Genomic DNA, 23414 nt, shown 5'->3' on the forward strand with positions numbered 1-23414 from the left:
ACATTTCTTAATTTCAAATGTAGCATCATTTGCAAAGTTACAGGATATGTCTCTAGCAAGCACTCTCCTAGCTGTGATAGTCAGGAAATGGTGGGTATCTTTTTCTTAGAGCATCTTCCTCTTTTTTTTTTTCAACGTTTATTTATTTTTGGGACAGAGAGAGACAGAGCATGAACAGGGGAGGGGCAGAGAGAGAGGGAGACACAGAATCGGAAACAGGCTCCAGGCTCTGAGCCATCAGCCCAGAGCCCGACGCGGGGCTCGAACTCACGGACCACGAGATCGTGACCTGGCCGAAGTCGGACGCTTAACCGACTGCGCCACCCAGGCTCCCCGAGAGCATCTTCCTCTTGAGTGCAGGCCCTGGTAATAGCTGCAGTGGTGGTGATGATGTCATTCTCTACACTGGGCCATAGGCCCACAAACATTTTATAAGACTGTATGATATTCATGAATGGGCTGTAATTTTCTTAACCATCCTTCCATTGTTATAGTTACCATTGTTTGGAAACTATTATAAATTTTGCTTTGCTGAATATCTTTATACGTAGATCTATCTTTATTCATGTTTTTTTTTTATTACTTCTTTAGGCTGAATTTTCAGAAGTGAATCAAAAGTCACATTTTAAAAGCTCCCTTGGTATACCTTGGTAAACTGCTTTCCAGACAGTTTATTCTCCCATGATCAGCTTGTGAAAATGTTTCTTTTATGTCAGTCTTGGAAGCACGAAATATTTGTTACTTAAAATACTTCCTGCTACTTTTATTATTGACAAATTGAACCCCTTAAATTTTTATATTTCAAGGTCAATATGGGTGTGTGTATATTTATTCTTTTTTTTAGATTTAAAATTTTTTTTTTTTTTTTTTTTTTGAGAGAGAGCGCGTGCGTGTGAGAGCGAGTTGGGGAGGGGCAGAGAGAGAGGGCAACACAATCTGAAGCAGGCTCCAGGCTCTGGCTTGATGCTGGGCTCAAACTCAGGAACCATGAGGTCATGACCTGAGCCGAAGTCAGACACTTAACCAACTGAGCCCCTCAGGCATCCCTGTATTTATTCTTCTTATCCTTCCTCTGTTCAGTGGCTTTTCAAAAACGGTCTTATTAACATATAATTTACACTCCATAAAATATCCCTATTGTACATGTCAGTTGTGTTTACTTGAAGTGAATGATTTTTAGTAAATCTGTAGTTTGTTACCATCACCATAATCCAGCTGTAAAATATTCTCATCACCCAAAAAGTTTCCTTTTGCCCATTTGCATTCAGTCCTTTATCCCACACCCAGCTTTAGGCAACCACGGATCAGCTTTCTGTCTCTGTAAATTCGCATATTCTAGAAATAACAAATAAACAAAATCATATTCAATTCCTTTGTGAATGGCTTCTTTTGCTCAGCATTGTTTTTGAGGTTCATCTATCTTGTAATCTTGTAAAATATATCATAGTTCATTTTTATTTATTTAAAAAATGTTTATTTTTGAGAAAAGGAGGGCACATGCTCAAGTGAGTGAGGGAGGGGCAGAGAGAGAGAGAGAGAGAGAGAGGCAGAGAGGGAGAGAGAGGGAGACTGAGAATCCCTAGCCAGGTGTGGCACTCCAACTCAAGAACTGTGAGATCCTAACCTGAGCCGAAATCAAGAATCAGACACTTAACCAACTGAGCAACCCAGACGCTCTTTTATTGCCGATATATCTTATTTGTTCAGTAATTGATAAACATTTGGTTTGTTTCCAACTTTTGGTTATTATAAACAAGGAACTATTGCTGCTAGGAACATTTGTGTACATTTCTTTTTGTCTTTGATTTCTCTTGGGTAGATACCTGGGAGTACAGTTGCTTGAAACCCATTAAATTTCTTATCATTACTTAGTCACAAAAATGTTTCTTTAAAAGAATAGATGATAGCACTAGATTTGAGAAGGAACACAGTTCTATGATGTAATAGTTAACGTGGAATGATTAGAGTAGGCAAGTGAAAAGTTCTAACACATGTAGTATGACTAATAATGGAAACCACTTCAGGATTTATTGGTAGATGAGCAACTACCAGAACCTAAAACCAAGTGAAGGCAATTAAAATTAATGGGTATCTAAAAAAACACTGAAAACTTTGGTTCCATGAAAAATGAGAAAAATGGAAATGGGACTTCATTTGCATTTATTTTGACAGAAAAGTGAAAATATGTAACACATAAAATGTCCTTCTTAACATAAAAGAAGGCCATCAAGACTTTTGTAGATAAACAGGCCAAAGATATAAGCAGTCAGTTCATTCAAGATCAATGTATACAGCAAGTAAACATTCCTTCTTGCTAGTGATCACAGAAATAAATATTTAACAAGTTGGCTATATTAAATTAGCAAAATTGATAGTGCTGGATAGAAAGATTGTGTTAGTGATGTTGCTTTGTATGTTGATCTAGTTCATGTGCAAAGCAGTGTGGCAAAGCCTATTCAGATCCTTGGAATAATAGATTCGGAAGTAACTTTTATTTTAGCTTTCTTGAATGTAATTTAAAAAAATTTTAATAGTAAATTATTAAGGGAGGGAATACATCAGAAGATAAGAAAACAGTACAGATTTTCCCCATGTGCTGAAGGTGAGTCTGGTTGTGCTATCCTCTCCACTCTGTCTCTGTGACTCATTCAAACTCTGGAGGCACTAACTCAACGCAGCTTTTTTTCTTTCCAGCCAGAGAACACATGTTTGTTCTTCTGTAGCCTGAATCCTGCTTTTACAGCTTTGGCTAAATCCTGGATCCAGTTGTTCTTTAATCCAATGACTCACACCTTAGGAGTTACCCATCCCACTCCACGAAAATGCTTTTAACTTCCTCATTTGGAATAAATAATTCTGTCATATTCTGTCTACAATTTATATCAGTAAATTTGCTTTAGACACTCACAGGAAAATATGCTTCCTATTGATTTTTTTTTTAAAGTTCTTTGTGGAGTTCTTCTGTATGGGTGGGACCAAACACTTGTGTCACTCCCAGTTAGTACACTTACAGTACAGTCATCCAACAGTAAGTGATTTTTTAGTTTGACAAATTGTCTGCCAAAAAGTGATAAAGTAGAACATTCATTGAATCAAGAAATGGAACTTGATCTTTGCTTTATTTTCCCCCTGCACCTTTCAAGTTATCTTTTTTCTTCTAACTTCAGAAATTCTTTACGTTTCTGATAAATTTTTATTGGATTGATATTTCCCCCTAATTACTAACATTACGGATTTTTACATTATCATACTTGTTATACAAGGCTGTAAGATTTTAATTGTTAGTTGAGCTTATGTGAAGTCATAGGTAATGTGTAACAAGAAGTTAGGCATGATAAAAGGCAAAAAAATTCTTATTCATTTTATTATGCTTGCCAGCAACTTTTGGTTTATTAAGAATTATATTATCAATTTCCTTTACATAGAGCAACCATAAATACTCTTCTACTAAAACTGTAAATAATCTTTTCCTATAGGTAGTAGTGTAACTGTATCTGGTCCCTTTAGGTATTTCTACTCAAATTGGCTTAACTACTTAAGGATCTCAGGAAGGGATGGCACTGTAGGTCCTATTAGTTTTTGATTAATTAATGCAACAGAATCGGAAAGTCCAGTCAGTTAGGTGACTTGACTTATCTTGAGCTCTGATTTCTGCCAGCTTATTCAGATCACTTACGGTGTCTCTTTTTTACACTGGGAGAGGTATTGTTAGCCCTTGGCCATTTCCCTGGCATCTTGGATGTTTCTTTTCCTGATTTTCATATACCTGACTATCCTATCTGGTGTTCCTTCAAGCATTTTCTCCATTAATTTCTCCTTAAATGCTAGTGTTTCTAAAAGTTCAGTCATTGTTTTCCCTGTGATTGTTACTTTTGGATCATTTCATACATCACAATATTAGTAACCACTCAAATGCTGATACCTTTCAGATATCTTGAACCCTAAGTTCCAAGTTTTCTGTCCTCTGCCTGCTGACATTTACTCACTTGGATGTCCTATAGAGACTCCAAAAGCAATATACTCCAAACTGAAATGAATCATTCACTCACCACCCCCCTCCAATATTTCCAAATATAGATAATGGCATTATCATCCAGTAGCCCACGCTAGAAACTGCTTTCTTCAACACTGAACACATAGGATCAATCACTAAACCCCTTTCACTACTAACTAAGATCCTAGTTTAGAATCTTATTATTTCTTTATTTTAGTACCCTCATAACTGGTCTTTCTGCCTTCAATCTAGTACGCCTCAAACAATGTCAGTTTGATCTCAGTACTTTCCTGCCTAAACCCTGTAGTGGCAAGTGCCCTGTCATCTATATGATAAAGGTTGTACTGCTTGATATGTCTTAAAAGGCTTGGTGACTTCTTACTTCTTGAGCCTCAGTGCTGTACTTCACATGCCAGACCTTCTCCTCAGTCTCCCCCTACTGCCGCCCCCCATGTTGTTTCTTACCTCTGTTTGCTCATTCTGTTTAAATCCCTTCTCCACTCATCTTGACTCTTACTCAGCCTTCATGATTCAGCATAGACAGTTCCTTTAAGAAGTCATTTTTGAATCTTCAGGGTGCCCTTCTAAGTGCCCTTCTTCTCTACTGGATTATTCTTATTCGTATATAAAAATGTTTTTTCTTTTAAAAAAACTATCTTGACTTCACTTTCCCTTCCAGCTATTGCTCATCTTTTTTAATAGAAATTTTTTTTATTGAGGTATAATTGATATACAACATTATATGAATTTGATATATAATGTTGGTATACAACATTATATGAGTTTCAGGTATACAACGTAATGATCCACTATTTGTATATATTGTAAGATGATCATCATAAGTCTAGTTAACATCCATCACCATACATAGTTACAGAATTTTTTTCTTCTGTTGAGAACTTTTAAGGTCTACTCTTATAGCAACTTTCATATATGCAGTACAGTAATATAAACTATAGTCACCATGCTATACATTACATCCCTGTACTATAACTAGAATTTTGTACCTTTTGACACCCTTCACCCATTTCTTCTTACCCTCACCCCCTGCCTTTAGCAACTACCAGTCTGTTCTCTGTATTTATGAGCTTGTTTTTTTGTTTATTTTTAGATCCCACATGTAAGTGAAATCATACAGTATTTGCCTTTCTCTCTCTCAATTTCAGTTAGCATAATGCCCTCAAGGTCAATCTATGTTGTCACAAATGGCAAGATTTCCTTTTTTTAATGGCTAAATAATATTCCATGGTGTGTGTGTGTGTGTGTGTGTGTGTATGTATGTATTTATCCATTCATCCATCAGTGAACACTTAGGTTGTCTCCATACCTTGGCTATTGTAAATAATGCTGCAGTAAACATGAGGGTGCATATATCTTCTTGAGTTAATGTTTTCATTTTCCTCAGGTAAATACTCAGAAGTGGAATTGCTAGATCTTATGATAGTTGTATTTTTTTAAACCTCCGTACCATTTTATGTAGTGGCTGAACCCATTCACATTCCCACCAACAGTGTACAAAGAGTCTGTTTACTTGACATCGTTGCCAACACTTGTTATTTCTTATCTTTTTGGTAATAGTCATTCCACCAGGTGTGAGGTGATATCTCATTGTGGTTTTGATTTATATTTCCTTCATGATTAATGATGTTGAACATTTTCTCATGTACCTGTTAGACATCTGTATGTCTTCTTTGGAAAAGTGTCTATTGTGATCCTCTGCCCATTTTTAAATCAGATTGGTTTTTTGTTTTTGTTTTTGTCTTGTGTTGGATGAGTTCTTTATGTATTTTGGATATTTACCCCTTAATAGATTAATGATTTGCAGGTGTTTTCTCTCATTCAGTAGGTTGGTTTTCTTGGCTGTGCATGCACATTTCTTTGCTTCCCTTTAGAGCAAAACTTCTTAAAAGATTTGTCTATAGGTGTGGTTTCTCATTCCTCTTCATTCATTTTCTCTTGAATCATTCCAGTCAAGCTTTCATTTGCTGCTATATCTATACAGTTCTTGTCAAGGCCATCAGTGGCTTCCAAGTTGCTTTTCCAGTGGTCAATTTTTGTTTTTTATCTTACTTGATTTTTCAGCATCATTTGACGTAGTTAATTTCTCCCATATTCTTGGAAAACATCATTCCTGTAACTTTTGGGACATGTCACTTTCCCTTGGTTCTTCTCATACTTCACTGGCCACATTTTAAATTTCTTTTGCTTGGTCTTTTTCTCCCTGACCTGTAAATTTTGGACTGCTCCAAGGCTCTGTCCTTGGTCTTCCTGTCTGTCTGTACTTGCTGTCTTGGTGATTTCATCCCATCTCTTGACCTCACATTCTTTGTATGTGGTTGGTGACAACCAAATTTTTATGTCAAGCCCAGACTTCTTTCCTGAACTCTGAGTTCTTATCCAACTGCTTTTTTGACATTTCCACATGATGTCTAACAGCTCCCTCAAATTTAATATGTCCAAAGCCAAACTGCTAACCCCTCCCTCAACCTCAATAAAAGATTAAAAAAAAAACAAAAACAAAACCTTACCTCCTTTAACCCTCCCAGCTCACACAGACGCAACTACATCCTTCTAAATTGCTTAGGTTAAAAACTTTGGTATTGTTCTTGACTCCTTTCTTTCATGTTGATTCATACAGATTCATACATCCAATCTGTCAGGAAATCTTGTGTTGTATAAATTACATTTCCTGTGTGTGCTGTGTTGTGTAAAGGTTAATCTTATGCTTTTTCAGTTTTACAACTGTTTTAAGGGCAAGAATCCTGAAGACCGTAGTTATACCAAATCTCTTAGTTTGAATTACCTCAGGTAAAGAATTCTGGTGGGTTGTTGAAGCTATTCCGTTCAGAATTGAATCTTGTAATCTGAAAGAACAAAAAGGAAGTGAGCTGTGAAAACTCTTAAGTACAGTTCAAAAGTCAGTGATTTTACATCTGAAGTCTGTTGTTCACATGTGCAAGATGATGACTAGCCCTTTTGAATTTATTGGACTTCTTTCCTCTTTGATTTCCCTTGATGTTTACCTCTTTTTTTCCTAGCAGATTCTGCTTTTGTATGTCATGCAGTTGAGTGTGTATCCCTCTTTTGCTTTTTTTTCTTTTTTTGTCTCTTTTTTTTTAATTTTTTTTTTTAACATTTATTTATTTTTGAGACAGAGAGAGACAGAGCATGAATGGGGGAGGGTCAGAGAGAGGGAGACACAGAATCTGAAACAGGCTCCAGGCTCTGAGCTGTCAGCACAGAGCCTGACGCGGGGCTCGAACTCACGGACCGCGAGATCATGACCTGAGCTGAAGTCGGCCGCTTAACCAACTGAGCCACCCAGGTGCCCCTTTTGCTTTTTTTTCTTTTTATCTTCCTTTCGCTCTCTTCCTCTAAATTTTTAAAAAATATTTACTTATTTTGAGAGAGAGAGAGAGAGAGCGAGCAGGGGAGAGGCAGAGAAAGGGGAGAGGCAGAGCCCAATGTGGGTCTCGAACCCATGAACCATGAGATCGTGACCTGAGCCGAAGTCGGACCTTAACCAACTGAGCCGTCCAGGTGCCCCTTGCTCTCTTCCTCTAAATGACCAGAATGTGGAATTGAAAATTTGCTAGGCTTATTGAATAAAATATTCTCTTTTAATTTTAAAGTATTTAAGATTTCTTTTTTTAAAAAATGTTTATTTTTGAGAGAGAGCATGCTAGTGTGAGCAGGGAGAGAGACAGAGAGAGACAGAGAGAGAGACAGACCCAAGTAGGCTCCACACTTGTCAGCACAGAGCCCAATGTGCACGGCCCCATCCCACGTCCATGAGATCATGACCTGAGCCGAAATCAAGAGTTGGTTGCTTAACCAACCGAGCCACCCAGGCACCCCGATTTAAGATATTTTTTGGTGGAGATAAGCACGGTGAACATTTTGTATACATTCTTTCAGATTTTTGTTTTCTAATGGTATATTAGCATATATATCATTCTTTCTGTGAAAAGGGACTACTGTATATCTTGATATATTTTAATTTCAGTACCAATAACTCTACCTCATTATTTTTTATGATTGTGATATTGTGATTGTGATGTCTGATATATCATCAGATACACGTATGTAGTTTGGTTTGGCATTATCTGTCTCCAGTTTTTAACTTCTGTTAGCCTTGCTTAGTGAACATGCTTATGCATTTGCCATTGCACATGTGTGTGAATATTTCAGTGTTTCTATAGGTTAGATTTCTGGATGTGGAATTAGTCAAAGAGTATAAGCATTAAAAATCTTTGTGGTGCCTGGGTGGCTCAGTCAGTTAAGCGTCTGACTCTTGATTTCAGCTCAGGTCATGATTTCATGGTTGGTGAGATTGAGCCCTGTGTCAGGCTCTGTATTGACAGTAGGAAGCCTGCTTGGGATTCTCTCTCCCCCCCCCCTTCTCTCCCACTCCCCTGCTCACGCACGCACATGTTTTGTCCCCCTGTCTCTCTCTCAAAAATAAACAACCATTGGGGCGCCTGGGTGGCGCAGTCGGTTAGGCGTCCGACATCAGCCAGGTCACGATCTCGCGGTCCGTGGGTTTGAGCCCCGCGTCGGGCTCTGGGCTGATGGCTCGGAGCCTGGAGCCTGTTTCCGATTCTGTGTCTCCCTCTCTCTCTGCCCCTCCCCCATTCATGCTCTGTCTCTCTCTGTCCCAAAAATAAATAAACGTTGAAAAAAAAAATTAAAAAAAAATAAAGAACCGTTAAAAAAAAAGCTTCATAGGTATTGCTGAATCATTTTCCAAAAAGGTTGTAGCACTTTATATTCTCATCCCCAGTGTATGAGAGTGCAATTTCGCCACATTCTTGCCAGAACCAGGTATCAAACTATTTTTAATTTTTGTCAAACTGATATTGACAACTTTGCTAATTGCCCATCTTCCTGAGCTTTTAGGTCTCTTGAGAGTTTCAGAATTAGATGCTTATTTACTCCTTCACATACATTTCACTCTCTTTCCCTTTAAACAGAAAATTCAAATAGTATAGGAGGGTGTAATGCAGTAAACTCTGTCTCTGCCCTGATAGTTTAAAGGGTGTCCAAGTGGCATTTTGAGTTTTGAACTGAGTGAGTTATGGCCTTCTGTTTGCATTATTCTCTTGACTGGGTTTCCAGACCTGTCACTCAGGGCCAGGAGTATAGTAGGACTCTTGTTTAGAAATGGAATTATGACATCACTGAATATCTCATGGCTTAGTTTGTTCATTAGTTGGCTCATAATGTTAAATGAACTGTGGATTGCTAATCTATGTAATACTTTCTAAGTGTATTTATGTATACTTGAGAGCAGTACTTTCCTTTTGATTTAACTTTGATTTGGGAATCCCTGGTCCATATTGTGATATGTATTTTATATTTTTCATGAAAAGTTTTTAGTTGTGCTGTGAGACAAAGGTTTAGCTGCTTTTGTTCTGTGCACAGGTTGTGGTTATTTATGGTAATATTCACGTGTATTGGGGGCGGTGACATACTATTTTTAACAGTGTTAGAGTTCAGCTGTTACTGATCTATTTATATCTCTATCAGCTGTTTACTATTTAATTAATCAGCAGAGGACTTTATTTTTAAGAACTTTAACCAATAAAGGAAAATCTTGTATCAGTTCCTTTGAAGAAAGTCAGTGATTACATATTTATGCATATTCTATGGATTTAATAGCTTCCATTTTTTTTTATTATTTATAACTTGAAAGAATTTAATGTGGTATATTATTCTATAAGTATCAGAACTAATCTAGCTGGTTGACAATGTTTTACATATATATGTGTGTATATGTATGTAGATATATGCTGCCATTTGTTTAGTATGTACAAATATTTTGCTTAGTACTTTACATGCTTAGCATAATTTAACCTTTACAACAAACACTCTGAGCTAGGAACTGATATTATTCTCAACTTATAAATAGCGATTTATAAGTATCTTTATAACTAAAGGGTGGCTCAGAGAGGTTAAGTAACACTAAGTAATACTCAAGGTCACACAGTAAGTTAGAAGGTGATAGAGCTGGAATTCAAATCTTAATGTATACTCTGTTTTATATAGCATGTTGTTATTTGGATGTAATACAGTTTGGCCTATCCTATGTTAAAACGAAACTTTTAGTTTCCATTGTAGAGTATGAATCACTTATATTTTGTTCTACGTTAAAAAAAATCATTTGTGACTTGTGCCTATTGGAACTTCCTAAGAGGCAATGAATGTTATAGATTAGAAAAGATAGAATAATAGTGCTGTTCCAAGCATGTTTTGGACATCAAGGTTTGGGAGTTAACGTAGAATAAAGCCTTGAGTCTCTGATTTAGGTGTTTACTTAGTGAGAAATGTTATCTGAGAAATAAATCTTACTTGTTAAAGTGTTTAAACTGGGCTTCGGAAAGAAAAGAATGCTTTTAACAAGTAAAGAGTGTGGGTGGGTGGAAGCAAGGGTCCAAGAACAGCATAACCAAACACATGGATGCCTGGGGCTTATGTAGGGAATTGCTAGTAAAGCAAGGCTGGGATGGATGATAGTTTTTAGGAAAAATGGTAAATCAGGTTAGGGTGATTGGTGTCATTTTTAAAGTTATCACAGCTCTTGGATTTGATTTTTGAAGACAATAGAGGGACAAAAGCCCTTTTATAAAGGGAGACAAAGTGATCAAGTTTGCATTTTTAGGAAATAACTTTAGCATCAGTGTGAAGGGTGGAGAGTATGGAATCATAGTTCTCATCTTGACAACGATTATGGACCTGGGTTAGAAGGACGGTAATGGGAAGGGAAAGGCAGGGTGGAATTGAGAGATTGTTCTGAATCTGAATCATAATTCATAGGAATTGGTGACATAATGGATGTCTTATGGGGTTATTGGTATTACTTATTACTAACAGTATTTATTATTACTACTGTTTTGCATTTGCTCTAAGTGGCTTCTCATAGTCATATTTATTGTATTATTAGTAGGCTGATGGTTGAATTCTTGACCAGAGGTGTTCAGGAAATGGTGGGGGAATGATGCATTATAAATGTTACACTCAATGAAATATTTATTTAAAATCCTATTTGGGGGGGTGCCTGGATGGCTCAGTTGGTTAAATGTCTAACTCTTGATTTCAGCTCAAGTCATGATCTCACAGTCTGAGATTGAGCCCCATGTTGGGCTCTGTGTTGGGCATGGAGCCTGTTTAAGATTCTCTCCCTCTCTCTCTCTCAAAAATGAAATGAAATGAAATGAAATGAAATGAAATGAAATAAAATAAAATAAAATAAAATACTCTTTGGTTTATTTAGCAGACATTTTGTTAATGTCTAGGGATATCACTGACAAAAAGGGATGCCACTGATCCTGATCTTCATGGAATTTGCCATAGTGATGAAGAGTCTAATAGATCTTGTTTGCTGTTCTTACTTTTCTGTGTAATCTTTGGGTATATGATTTAACTCCTAATCCTGTCTGATCATGTGGGATAACTGCTTATATAATAGTATTCTGAAGTTTAGATGAGGTAATGTGTGTAAAGTGCCCAGCAAAGTCCCTGGCATAAGCAAATATTTGTTCTCTTTTAATCTGCCATGGGTACGTAAACTAGGAAACACAAATTTATTAGGATTATTCCTCAAGTAGATGGCAGTAGGTAGCAAACGCATTTTTGAAAGAGATTTTTTAAGTTTATCTTTCATGATGATTTGGCATCATAAAACCTGACTGCTGTTCTATTTTCTCCATTGTGAGTATAGATAGGTCACTTGGCTTGTGTGTCAGCCTCAATTTGCTGATGTGTATGATCAAAATCATTCTTATTTCACAGGGTGATTGGGAGAAATATTAGAGATAGTGGCTATGAAATTGCCAGACAAACCTAAGTACATAGCTGAATGGTTGAGGTCAAAGAGTTTAAAATGCTTTTTGACCTCATTGACCTCAGCCATTCAGCTATGTACTCATACATTCATCTCTGTACAATTAGTAGCTTGGGAGGCCCTTTGGCAAGTTACTTAACTATTTTTAGTCCTCATTTATCTGTAGTATAGGGATAATAAAACATCTATCTCTATAAGATTAGTGTGAAGATTAAGTAAAAGAATGCACAGAAAGTAGTTTAAGCGCATGGTAGGCACTCAAAAACTTGTGATTATTATGTATTACGTGGTATGCTTTTGCCATTATTGAACAGTGAACTCTTCTTGGTTTGGCTTTGCTCTGTAGGTGAAATTTCTATGTAGCTTAATTCTGAATATAAGCCATGTTACCTTTCATGGTAGTGAAGGAAAACTGATGATCCTTTTCAAAGGAAACTTCACTTTGGTCCTAAAAGTTTCCTAGGGAAAAATATTTTAGGCATTGTGTTTAAGTCATAAATGGAGGTAGAATTGATAATAAATTTCAGTTGAAAATAAAAAAAAGAATAGCTCTTATCTGGGGGTATTACTTACCCATCCTTAGGAGCTTGGATATCATGAGGGATTTTGGGGGGTAGATGGCGTTTGAACATCTGAGTCATGTGGCAGCAAATGGGAGCCTCTGCGTTATACTCAGTCTTGAGGGGTTTATTTTCTTTAGTTCCAACATCATTTCCTATCTCAGTCAAAAAGATTGTTTCATAAGTTGCTTTGTTTATTTCTATTTATTCACGTAATAACCAAAGCACTCAGTTGCAAATGTGTGAATTGTCAAAACCTTGAGGAGATAAATCTCTTGAAGAATTAACTGTCACTAAAAATGAAGAGACGTGAGTAAAGACCAAGATGTTTTAAAATTAAAATTACATGCCTGGGCACCTGGCTGGCTCAGTTGGTGGAGCATGTGACTCTTGATTTAGGGTTGTGAGTTTGGGCCCCACATTGGGTGTAGAGATTATTACTTAAAAATAATGTCTTAAGGGGCACCTGGGTGGCTCAGTCGGTTAAGCGTCCAACTTCAGCTCAGGTCATGATCTCGCGGTCCGTGAGTTCGAGCCCCGCGTCAGGCTCTGGGCTGATGGCTCAGAGCCTGGAGCCTGCTTCCGATTCTGTGTCTCCCTCTCTCTCTGCCCCTCCCCTGTTCGTGCTCTGTCTCTCTCTGTCTCAAAAATAAATAAACGTTAAAAAAAATTAAAAATAAATAAAAATAAAAATAATGTCTTAAAAAAGTAAGATTATATGCCAGCCTGAGTGGTTGTGCCTAATGGATGGAAAAGACCATTGTGGTTATTTTCATTACCTTATTAAGCATTTAAAAAGCTATGAATGTTCTTTTGGGAGTAGATGTACTATTTGTATCTTTTAACATTTCCATTGAATTTGTTTGCCAAATAAAGTTTTATGTGTGGGTAGTTTTTTTTCTTTTTTCTTTCTAAGTAAGATCTAGATTCCTATATTTTGCCAATTTTGCTAGTCTTTAATGGAAACTTTTTTTTTAGTATCTCCCTCTCCCCCATCTCTTAGTGACTATCTAAATGAATATCAGCTGTCCTTAGATTGAGCCTGTTGTATGCATTATTAAATAATATGTAAGACTACATCCTTTAAATGTAGTACCTTGTTCAGTATTTCCCACAAATGTGATCACAGTGATTTACTTTTGTGGAAAATGAGGCTATTATTCTATGGATGAGGTTTTTAACTATCAGAGATACAGAGTGGAAGTGCAATTACTTTGTTGCTTCAGCTGATCTCAGGATGGTTTAGGGTAACATTTTAATATCACAATATCCCCTTGTTCTATCTCTACTATGCTAAAATACATGATACTTTTTATAAATACCTATTTTGAATATTGAAATAAAATATTTGACATTCTTTGAGGTAATTAGAGATTTCTTGGCATCTAAAAAATTGAGTTGGGGATCAGTATCTGTTCTTTAATACCAATTACCTAAAGAGGAGCCTCAAAGTCAAAGTTGAATGCCTCTTGCTGTGATTAACACACCATGAGAGGAGAAAATAATTAGTATCTGCTTGTCAACCTGTTTTAGGATGTGGGAAATTGGTTATTAATCTCCGAATTAGAATTTGGTGTAGGCTTTCAATAGCCTCACCTCAGAACTAATGTTCTGATGATATATTTATTTTATATCTTGCTGAGCTTCAGTAATCTAATTTACTTTGCCTGAATTCTCAGTGAAGGACTGTCACAATTTGCATATTTCAGAAGGATGTGCTCATTGTAGCTTAATTTTGTATGTTTTGTATTGTTCTCATTAAATTTTAAAAATTTCTCCTTCCCACCTTCTCTGTGTCTGTTCTTCATAATCTTATCTCTGTTCCTATGTAGAGAGATAGAAGAAATATGTTTTCTTTCTCTTTTATGAGCCGTCTCTATAAGAAGAAATTATTGTACAATGAGTGTGTCTGGAATATCACTTGGTGATGGGAAAAATCTTGGCAAATTCATAACATTTGCAAGATCTTTGGGTGGACAGGTTCATTCTAGTTTATGTGTGAGATTTCATTTTGGTGAAGAACATTTTGCCACTTTTCCATGTGTTTTCCTATAGCATATGAATGGAACTTTGTATTTCCCCCTCCAGTGGCACAGCTTAAAAATTTCAGCCTCTGAAACATGTGGTTCTTTGCTAGTCAGGAAGCCAAGAATGTTATAGAAACAAAAAATATATAAATATATAAACAAACAAATTCATATATAACAGACATGATGTATTCTAAGAAATAACTAAATTATTGGTGGCAAAAAATGTATAAGTCATGGGTCTCCCTATTTCTAGTTACACCCACTGCAAATCATCCTACACACAGCTGCTAGATTATCAGAGCTGTTAGAATAATCTCCCTAAAACAATATTTGCATCAAATCCTTTAGTAGTGGTTTCTCTTAAGAAGTCTCAACTCCTTAGTATAGTGTGCAAGACCCTCTCTTACAGCTTCACTTTCTCTTGCATTTCCCCACTTCTTCCTTTGGCTTTGGTTACCCTCTGGGGCTGGGCATTAATTATACATAAATGTATTGCAATACCTGTTCCTTTTCCACCTCCTCCTTCGCCTTGCCTTTCATTCAGATCACCACCCTCACTTGTAAATGCCTCCTTAGCAACTGACTGTTCCTAACTATACTTCTTAGCAGCCTCTCCGGATTTTGGTACTTAATTCATACTCTGTTAACTTATTCTCAGTGTAGAGGTGGTTGCATTTGGTTTTATAGATGTGCAGTTTCTCCAAGACAGGTGCCAAGTAAATGATGTGCTTTAATTGTGGAGTTAGAGTTAAAATTGACCCTTACTATTCTGATTGCTTCAGGAAAACTTCATAAACAAAGCGGGATTTCATAAGTTTGTACTCAAAGACCAGAGAGTGTGTATCTAAGTAGGAGAGGAGGAAGACAGTGTGGAGGTTTTAAAGGAATAATGTCAAATCTGTGATAGCTGTGAGACCATGGCAATCTACTTAATATACCTGAGCCTCAGTTTTTTAATCTATAAAATGGAAATGGTAATATCTACTTGGTAGGATTGTTGTGAGGATCAGAAGTACCTGCACATAACAATTAGTCAATAGATGGTAGCTATTTTTATAGGTTGGGATTTGTTTGATTTGGCCCAAGAAAAGATTTGTAGGTTGAAATAGAACTAATGGGAATGATGTCATGGAAAATGGCAGAGAAGGAAGCTCCAAAGATTGGTTCCTTCACCAAGACAGCTATTAAGCTAGCATGAACTCTCTGAAGCAATTGTTTTGAAATTTAGTCATACACTTGCAGCATCCAGTGGAGTGCTTAATGAAGAAAGAAGCTGGTAAATTTCTGAGAATTTTGGGTTTTACACAGTGACTACCATTTTCTTTTTTTTTCTTTAAAAAATTTTTTTAAAATGTTTATTATTGAGAGACAGAGACAGAGTGTGAGTGTGGGAGGGGCAGAGAGAGAGAGGGAGACACAGAATCCGAAGTAGGCTCCAGGCTCCAAGCTGTCAGCACAGAGCCCGACGCAGGGCCCAAACTCATGGACCACGAGATCATGACCTGAGCCGAAGTGGGACACTCAACCAACTGAGTCACCCAGGCACCCCCAGTGACTACAATTTTCTATCCCTCAGCCCTGTGACAGTCAGCTGTGGGTATGGTAGCCCATGGTTCCTGATGTGACTTGCTTGTCCTTCAAAAATTGTGGTTTTATGTTTTGACTGCTGCTTTTGATTGCTGAGGGACCAGCACAGAGACTGACCATTGTTTCAAACCCCATAGGCTAATGTGACTTCTCTGGCATCTTCCAAAGAAATTTAAAGAGACAAAATACCTCTACCCCATTTTTCTGATTGGATCCTGGCATTTAAAGAAATTTCTGTCAGGACCCTGGCTGACCACAGAAATAATAGATCAGAGACTTCAGTGACAACACACAACGAGGAATATAGTCTTTGCCAAAAAAAAAAAAAAAAGCTTGGAAAAGTCACTAAACCAGCAACTATATCCTTCATCTAGTAACAACAGCAATTTGTAGAAAGAGGAGAGAGCCTGATTTCTAGAATTACCACGTTACAAGATTCAAGGTATCCAGTTTTCAACAAAAATACAGAACATACAAAGACAGAAATTGTGGCCCTTAATAGGAAAAAGAAATCCCTGAAGAAGCTCAAACATTGGACTTAAGAGACAAAGACTGTAACTATTTTAACATTCTCAGAATGCTGAAGGAAAACATAGACAAAGAACTAAAGAAAATGAGGGGAACAATGTGTAAACACATGGAGACTATCAATGAGAGAAAGTAGAAAAAGTAACATAGCTGAAATAAAAATCAGCGGAAGGCTTAGTAGCATATTTGAGCAGGCAAAGAAGGAATCAAAAAACTTAAAGATATGGTGATTGAAATACCCTGTCTGAGAACCAGAAAGAAATAGATGAAGAAAAATGAATAGTACCTAAGGGACATCATCAAGTGTATCAACATGCACATTATGGAAATCCCAGAAGGCAAAGAGATGGGAGAGAAAAGAACAGAAAAAAAAAATTTTTTTTGAAGAAATAATGGATGAAAAGAATTTAATGGTTTTAGCTCTTATATTTAGGTCTTTGATCCATTTTGAGTTAATTTTTGTATATGGGATAAATTAGCTTTATTTTTTTGCATGTGGTTATCTAGTTGTCTGAGGTCCATTTATTGAAGAGACTATTATTTTCCTATTGGATGGTCTTGGCACCTTTGTTGAAATTCAGTTGGTTATCGATGTACAGTTTTATTTCTGGACTCTTAATTTTACTTTAAGTATGTCTGTACTTAGGCCTGTACCACACTGTTTTGATTACTGTAGTTTTGTAGTAAGTTTTGAATTCAGGAAGTGTGAATCCTCCAACTTTGTTCTTCTTTTTCAAGATTGTTTTGCCTATTTAGGGTCCCTTGCAGTTCCATATGAATTTGAAGATTGACTTTTCCATTTTTGCAGAAAAGGCTGTTTGAATTTTGATAGGGATTGTATTGAATCTGTAGATCACTTTGGTTAATGTTGACACCTTAACAATATTAAGTCTTTCAGTCCACAAATACGGGATGCCTTTCTGTTTCTTTAATATTTTGTAGTTTTCAACGTATAAGTCTTTTACCTCTTGGTTAAATTTATTCCCAGTTATTTTATTTAGGTGCCATTATAAATGAAATTGCCTTCTTAATTTCTTTTTTGCATTGTTCATTGCTGATGTGTAGAAACACAACTGATTTTTGTGTGTTTATCTTGTGAGCTGCAACTTTGCTGAATTTGTTTATTAGCTCTAGTAACTTTCTTGTGGGTTCTATGGGATTTTCCATATATAGAATCATGCCATCTGTGAATAGACATAGTTTACTTTTTCCTTTCCAATTTGGAGGCCGTTTGTTTCTTTTTCTTGTGTCTAGCTAGAACTTCCAGTGCAACATTGCATAGCAGTGGTGAAAACAGGCTTCCTTTTCATGTTCCTGATCTTAGGAAGAAAGTTTTCACTCTTTCACCATTGAGTATTATGTTAGCTGTGGGATTTTCATGAATGTCCTTTATCATGTTGAAGAAATTCCTTTCTAATCCTAGCTTTTTTTTTTTTTTTTTTTTAAATCATGAAAGGGTATTGGTTTTTGTCATGTGCCTTTTCCGCATCAATTGAGATGATTGTGTGGGTTTTTTTTTCTTTCTGTTAATACGGTATGTTACATTGATTGACTTTCTTATATTGAACCACTTGGGATAAATCCCACTTTTTCAGCCAGCCTCTGCTTTTCCAGCTTGGGTGAATTGCAAGTTAGGCTGAATAGAGGTGAGGGCCTTGCATCAGTCCTTTAGGTAGCCCCAGACAGGTTAGAACAGATAGACAAAATAATTTGTGATTTAAGTCTACTCTGCTCTCTCTGGAACCAGGTACCAGGGTCCCACACTAGAAATGCGGGTTGATCTCTTCAAGACTTCTGTTGTACTGGGGAAGGGTATGGGACAAGAGTAAGTAATGCCACAAAGATGTCCTACCATTTTTAAGTTGCCTTTTTCTTGATTCAGTGTTCACTTAGTTGCTGTAAGACTATTTTCCAGAATTCTAATTCTAAAAAAGTTGGTTTTGACAGTTTCTACTTGTTTTTCAGTGTTTTTGAAGTGGGATGGGAGCGTGGAACTGCCTACTTTGCTGTTTTGCTGATGTAGCTTTCTTCATTTTTTTTTTTTTTTATTTTAAAAAATGTCCTTCTTGGGGCGCCTGGGTGGCGCAGTCGGTTAAGCGTCCGACTTCAGCCAGGTCACGATCTCGCAGTCTGTGAGTTCGAGCCCCGCGTCGGGCTCTGGGCTGATGGCTCAGAGCCTGGAGCCTGTTTCCGATTCTGTGTCTCCCTCTCTCTCTGCCCCTCCCCCGTTCATGCTCTGTCTCTCTCTGTCCCAAAAATAAATAAACGTTGAAAAAAAAAATTTTTTTTAAAATGTCCTTCTTTTCACCTTTTATTTTTCTTAATGGATTATTTGTTACATTTAGTCACTTGTGTCCTTCTAATTTTGTATTCATTTCAGAATGATTCTTTTTCTCTTATTTTTTGAGTTCTTTCACCTTTCCTGGAGTTTTGTAATTGTGATTTGTATTTCTTTTTCATGTTTTGAATTATTAATGTCTCTTAGCTTGCTTTGAAATTGTATAATTTTGATCTCAAGGTCTGTTTTTCATTATCTGTAGGGATGTTATTCTGTTCTTTAGCCTCATTTTTCTTAAAATAACTGTATGGGATGGGGCTTTGATATTTTTCTGTTGCTCATTTTTATGTGAAATTTGTATTCCTGAACTTTAAGAAGGGAGTCATGGTTCAGGAGAACTTTTCTAATGTCACAGAGCTCCCTCTCCTGTTGTTTTTGTAAAATGCTCAAAAATACGGTGGCTCCTTTTCCCTTCTCCAGTTTTATTTGGATCTTTTCTTTCCTTGTCTCTCTTGTCCCTACCTTGCTCAATTTTGGTTTCAACCCAGCAACTTTCCTTATTATAGAACCCTGCCTTGGAAAGCAGTTTTGGTTGGTAGGTTGATTTTAAGAATTTATATGACTCAGGCTGCTCTAGCCTTTTTCAGAACTTAAGTCATGCTCACTTGTTATTGGATTGGGCTAAACCTTTTCCAATTTCAGCTTCTCCTCTCAAATTGCCATCACACTGTCCAGTGAATACCTACTGACTATTTAGATGTTCTCAAATCCCTCAAATGCGCCATTGCTTCCTTATGCATCCTTTTGAACAGATGCAGATTTCATGTATGTCTGCTGGCTATTGATGTTTTCCTCACTCATTTTTATTTTGAGGTTTGTGTGGATACCTTGCCACCTACTTTTTTTTTTTTTAACAATTTCCTTAAAACTTTTTTTAACATTCATTTTTGAAAGAGAGAGAGAGAGAGAGGGAGGGAGGGGCAGAGAGAGAGGGAAACACAGAATCCGAAGCAGGCTCCAGGCTCCAAGCTGTCAGCACAGAGCCCAATGCGGGGCTCAAACTCACAGACAGCAAGATCATGACCTGAGCCAAAGTTAGACGCTCAACCAACTGAGCCACCAGGTGCCCCGTCACCTACTTTTGTTGTAAATATTTTCTGTGGGATTTTGGTTTGCTATTTTAGTCAATCTGTTTGATTTTAATTCAGGTAATTAAAATTTTATGATGCAGTACCTGCCATATCTAGAATCCATAATCCATTCTGTGTTCACACTTTAAAAACTCTCCTGTATGGGCTTAGAGGTTCTGGCCCCTGGGCTATGGCATGTCTACTATATAGTGCTTTGTTCTGAAGTTTGAGTGCAAATGTTATTGACCTATTGGTGTTTGGATATTGCAAAACCTATCAATGTAGAAAGGGTTAGAAAGAAGCAGTTTATCATTATAGTGGAAATGAAAAAAGTATTTACACATTTTAGCAAAGTTGAAAGTGATGCAAATGTATTTGTTTCTGGAATGAACAACAAGAACTTTCTGAAGGCCAAGAACAAATTATGCAACCTGTGAAGTATAGTTCCTGTGTCATTGAAAGTAATCAGAATCAACAGAACCAGGGAAAAATGGTGGGGCAGGGAGAACCTCTCAGTTTAAAGACAGCTGTCAATGCCTGATTTCAGGGAGCTTAACCAAGGGGTTAATTGGAGATAAAATCTGAAAACAGTGAAAAGTTGAACTTTGGCCACAAGCTACAGAGGGTTTTATAAATTAAGGGCTCCTTAAACACCTGCTCTAAGGGAATACCTGGTGGCTAGTACAAACACTAGAGCTACTCGGGCATTCCTTATGCTACTAGGAAGTAAAGATAGTTAAAGCTTCAACAGGATTTGAAAAAAATTTTTAGAGTAGCCAAGACTGATCTCTTTTAAGGGAATAAAAAGAAGAAGCCTGATAGAAGGTTTGTCAGCATAGAGAAGAAAAATATTTCTGGCTTAAAAGTGACAAAAGATCACCTAACATACCTACTTATGGGGAATGCATCCAGGGACTGTAAGCACAGTCCCTTCCCAGGCTCTTACAAACAAATTAACCTCTTTATACCTTCAGGAGCCTAAACTGCACCTAGAATAGCTTCTGTACAATTTAGACTGAATAATAGTAGATTGTTTCATAGAAGATGCAGAAGCATAATTTTTAATAGCAATTTTTCAAACAGCCAAGGGTAGAAGGTTAAAGCATATTAATGAAAATAGTTGTGCAGGGAAGTAGACTGATGTGGTCTAGCTATACACAAATGCAAAGGTTCAGGGGCAGGAGTGGAGGTTAGTGTGGCTGAGAGGGATGAGGATAGAAAATAGTTGGAGTTAATGAGTTTGGAGAGGGAATGGAGAGCAAGATCATGCAGGGCCTTATAGGGTGTAATGATAAGAGCATTAGGTTTCATTCTAGGTGTTTGGAAGCCACTAGTAGGTTGAGAGCAGAGGGAGGGTGAACAACTACTGTAAATGATATGTGTTCAAGCTAAATGGAGGCTGTGCTTCGGGCAGTAATACGGGCGTGTCAAAATGAAAAGAACCTGGTTTAATGTAGACTTTAAGTTTTTTTAATTTGAAAATTTGTGGTTTTAGAGTTACCTAAGAGCTATGTAAGAAGTGTTGAAACACACACATCTTTTTGTTTGCTAAAGTTTGCTAAACAGTACTGAACCTCATTTCATATATTCTTATTTCTATACAGTTTAAATCAAAATGCTAGCCACAGACTACTAAATTGACTTAGTAACACGCTAATGGATCAGAACTTGAAGTTTGCAAAACATTGTAAATTTAGTATAATCCCTTTATTTGGCCTGTCAAGACACACAGTACTGCAAATGAGCAACCTAGAATCCAGATATTGCCGCATTTCCCAAGAATATGTTCATTGAAAAACAAAACCAAACTCTCTTATATAGTGTAACAGTAGGTTGCAGTGTGGGAAACATTTGGAGGATAAGCACTCCTACTTGACTGTATTACCTGTGCTTTTCTCCCTGGTGTGAAATGGGAAGGCCTGTCAATTTCAAATGGACTTGTCACATATCAATACAATTTTCATTATTAATGGTCTGTAATTAAATATATGAACTGCTAGCCAAAGTAACAGTTGGTCTTTTTTGAATTACAAATGGAGAATAAGTCATTTATAGACAGCGTGGTAGCCTTTATATTGTCACCTAAGAATTAATGAAAAGAATGTCATTTTTGTATTTTCTGCAAGTTGTTGTATTTCATTTTGGAAAAGTTTGTGGAAGGAGTGAAAGATAAATGAAATATAAAGGTCAGTGCGAGGTAATGGGGAAAAAAATGGCCCTTTCAGTTCTGTTATTTGAATCCTTGCTCCTAGTTCTGTGGCCTTTGGAAGATACTTGCCTATGCCTCATTTTTCTCAGTGACAAATGAAAGTAATATCTATATCATAGCTTTAATGTTAAGATTAAATGAGGGCCTGGTGGTGTAACATATATTTTAATAAATATTAGTTTTCTTCTTTCCTCTCTTCCTTAGGAAGGAATTCAGTGAAAATATGTTGCTAGAATAAGCAGGGCTGGAGAGTGTAGAAAAATGCAAAAAGAAAGGTACATCTTTTTTTTATTGGTTGTTTTCTTCCTAGTAAGTCTATTGTGCATGATCCCAATTGTTTCTAATTTCTTTTAGAAAAGGTAGGTGATAAATAGGTAGGCTTCCTGTGCCTCTTGCTCCCCACCCCACCATTTATTTATTTATTTATTTATTTATTTATTTATTTATTTATTTTAAATTAATTAAAAAATTTTTTATTTTAGAGAGAAGGAGAGCATAAGCAGGGAAGAGGGTCAGAAGGAGGGGGGGAGAGAGAGAGAGAGCGAGGGAGAGAGAGAGAGAGAGCGAGCATATCTTGAGTAGACTCCACACTCAGTATGGAGCCTGACACAAGCCTTGATCCTACAACCCTGGAATCATGACCTAAGCCGAAATCAAGAGTTGGACACTCAACTGACAGAGCCACACAGACACCCCCTCCCTCCCCTTAAAATTTTTTTTTTTAATGTTTATTTTTGAGAGAGAGAGCTGGAAGGAGCAGAAAGAGAGGGAGACAGAGAATCAGAAGCAGGCTCCCTGCTGACAGCAGAGAGCCCAGTGCGGGGCTTGAACTCGGCAAACCATGAGATCATGACCTGAGCTCAAGTTGGACGCTTAACCTACTGAACCACCCAGGCTCCCCTCACTCCCCTTTTTAAAGAGGGAAATTGCCCAAGTGATGAAAGGCAAGTTTAGGAGACCAGGAAGTAGTAGCTTTGTAGCCAATTCTAGTATTTGAGTTCCTGGTGTCTCCCGTCTGCTTTACTACAAAGAGTTTACTGAAGATGTGTCGTTCTTGATACCAAGTACATTAGCTAGCTGATAGCTGTTAATTCTAGGTGTTACCTAAAACCAGTTGTCCTTGCCTGTGAAATAAACACTTCCTTTGATTTAACCCAGATATTCTAGGAACAAAATTACAAAGAGTGAGATGGAAGTATAGAATTAGAATCTTGTCTACCTGGCTTTTTAAAAAATAACAGATGTATTTTTTTTT

The 23414-nt window shown here is 37.0% G+C and overlaps 1 protein-coding gene across 1 annotated transcript in view; it reads left to right on the forward strand.

Annotated features, from left to right (window-relative positions):
• The window catches only part of LOC115508410 (sarcolemma associated protein), a 151793-nt gene that overhangs the window by 41852 nt on the left and 86527 nt on the right, over positions 1–23414 (forward strand).

Source organism: Lynx canadensis, chromosome A2 (genome assembly GCF_007474595.2).
Source record: "Lynx canadensis isolate LIC74 chromosome A2, mLynCan4.pri.v2, whole genome shotgun sequence".
Classification (NCBI taxonomy): Eukaryota; Metazoa; Chordata; class Mammalia; order Carnivora; family Felidae; genus Lynx; species Lynx canadensis.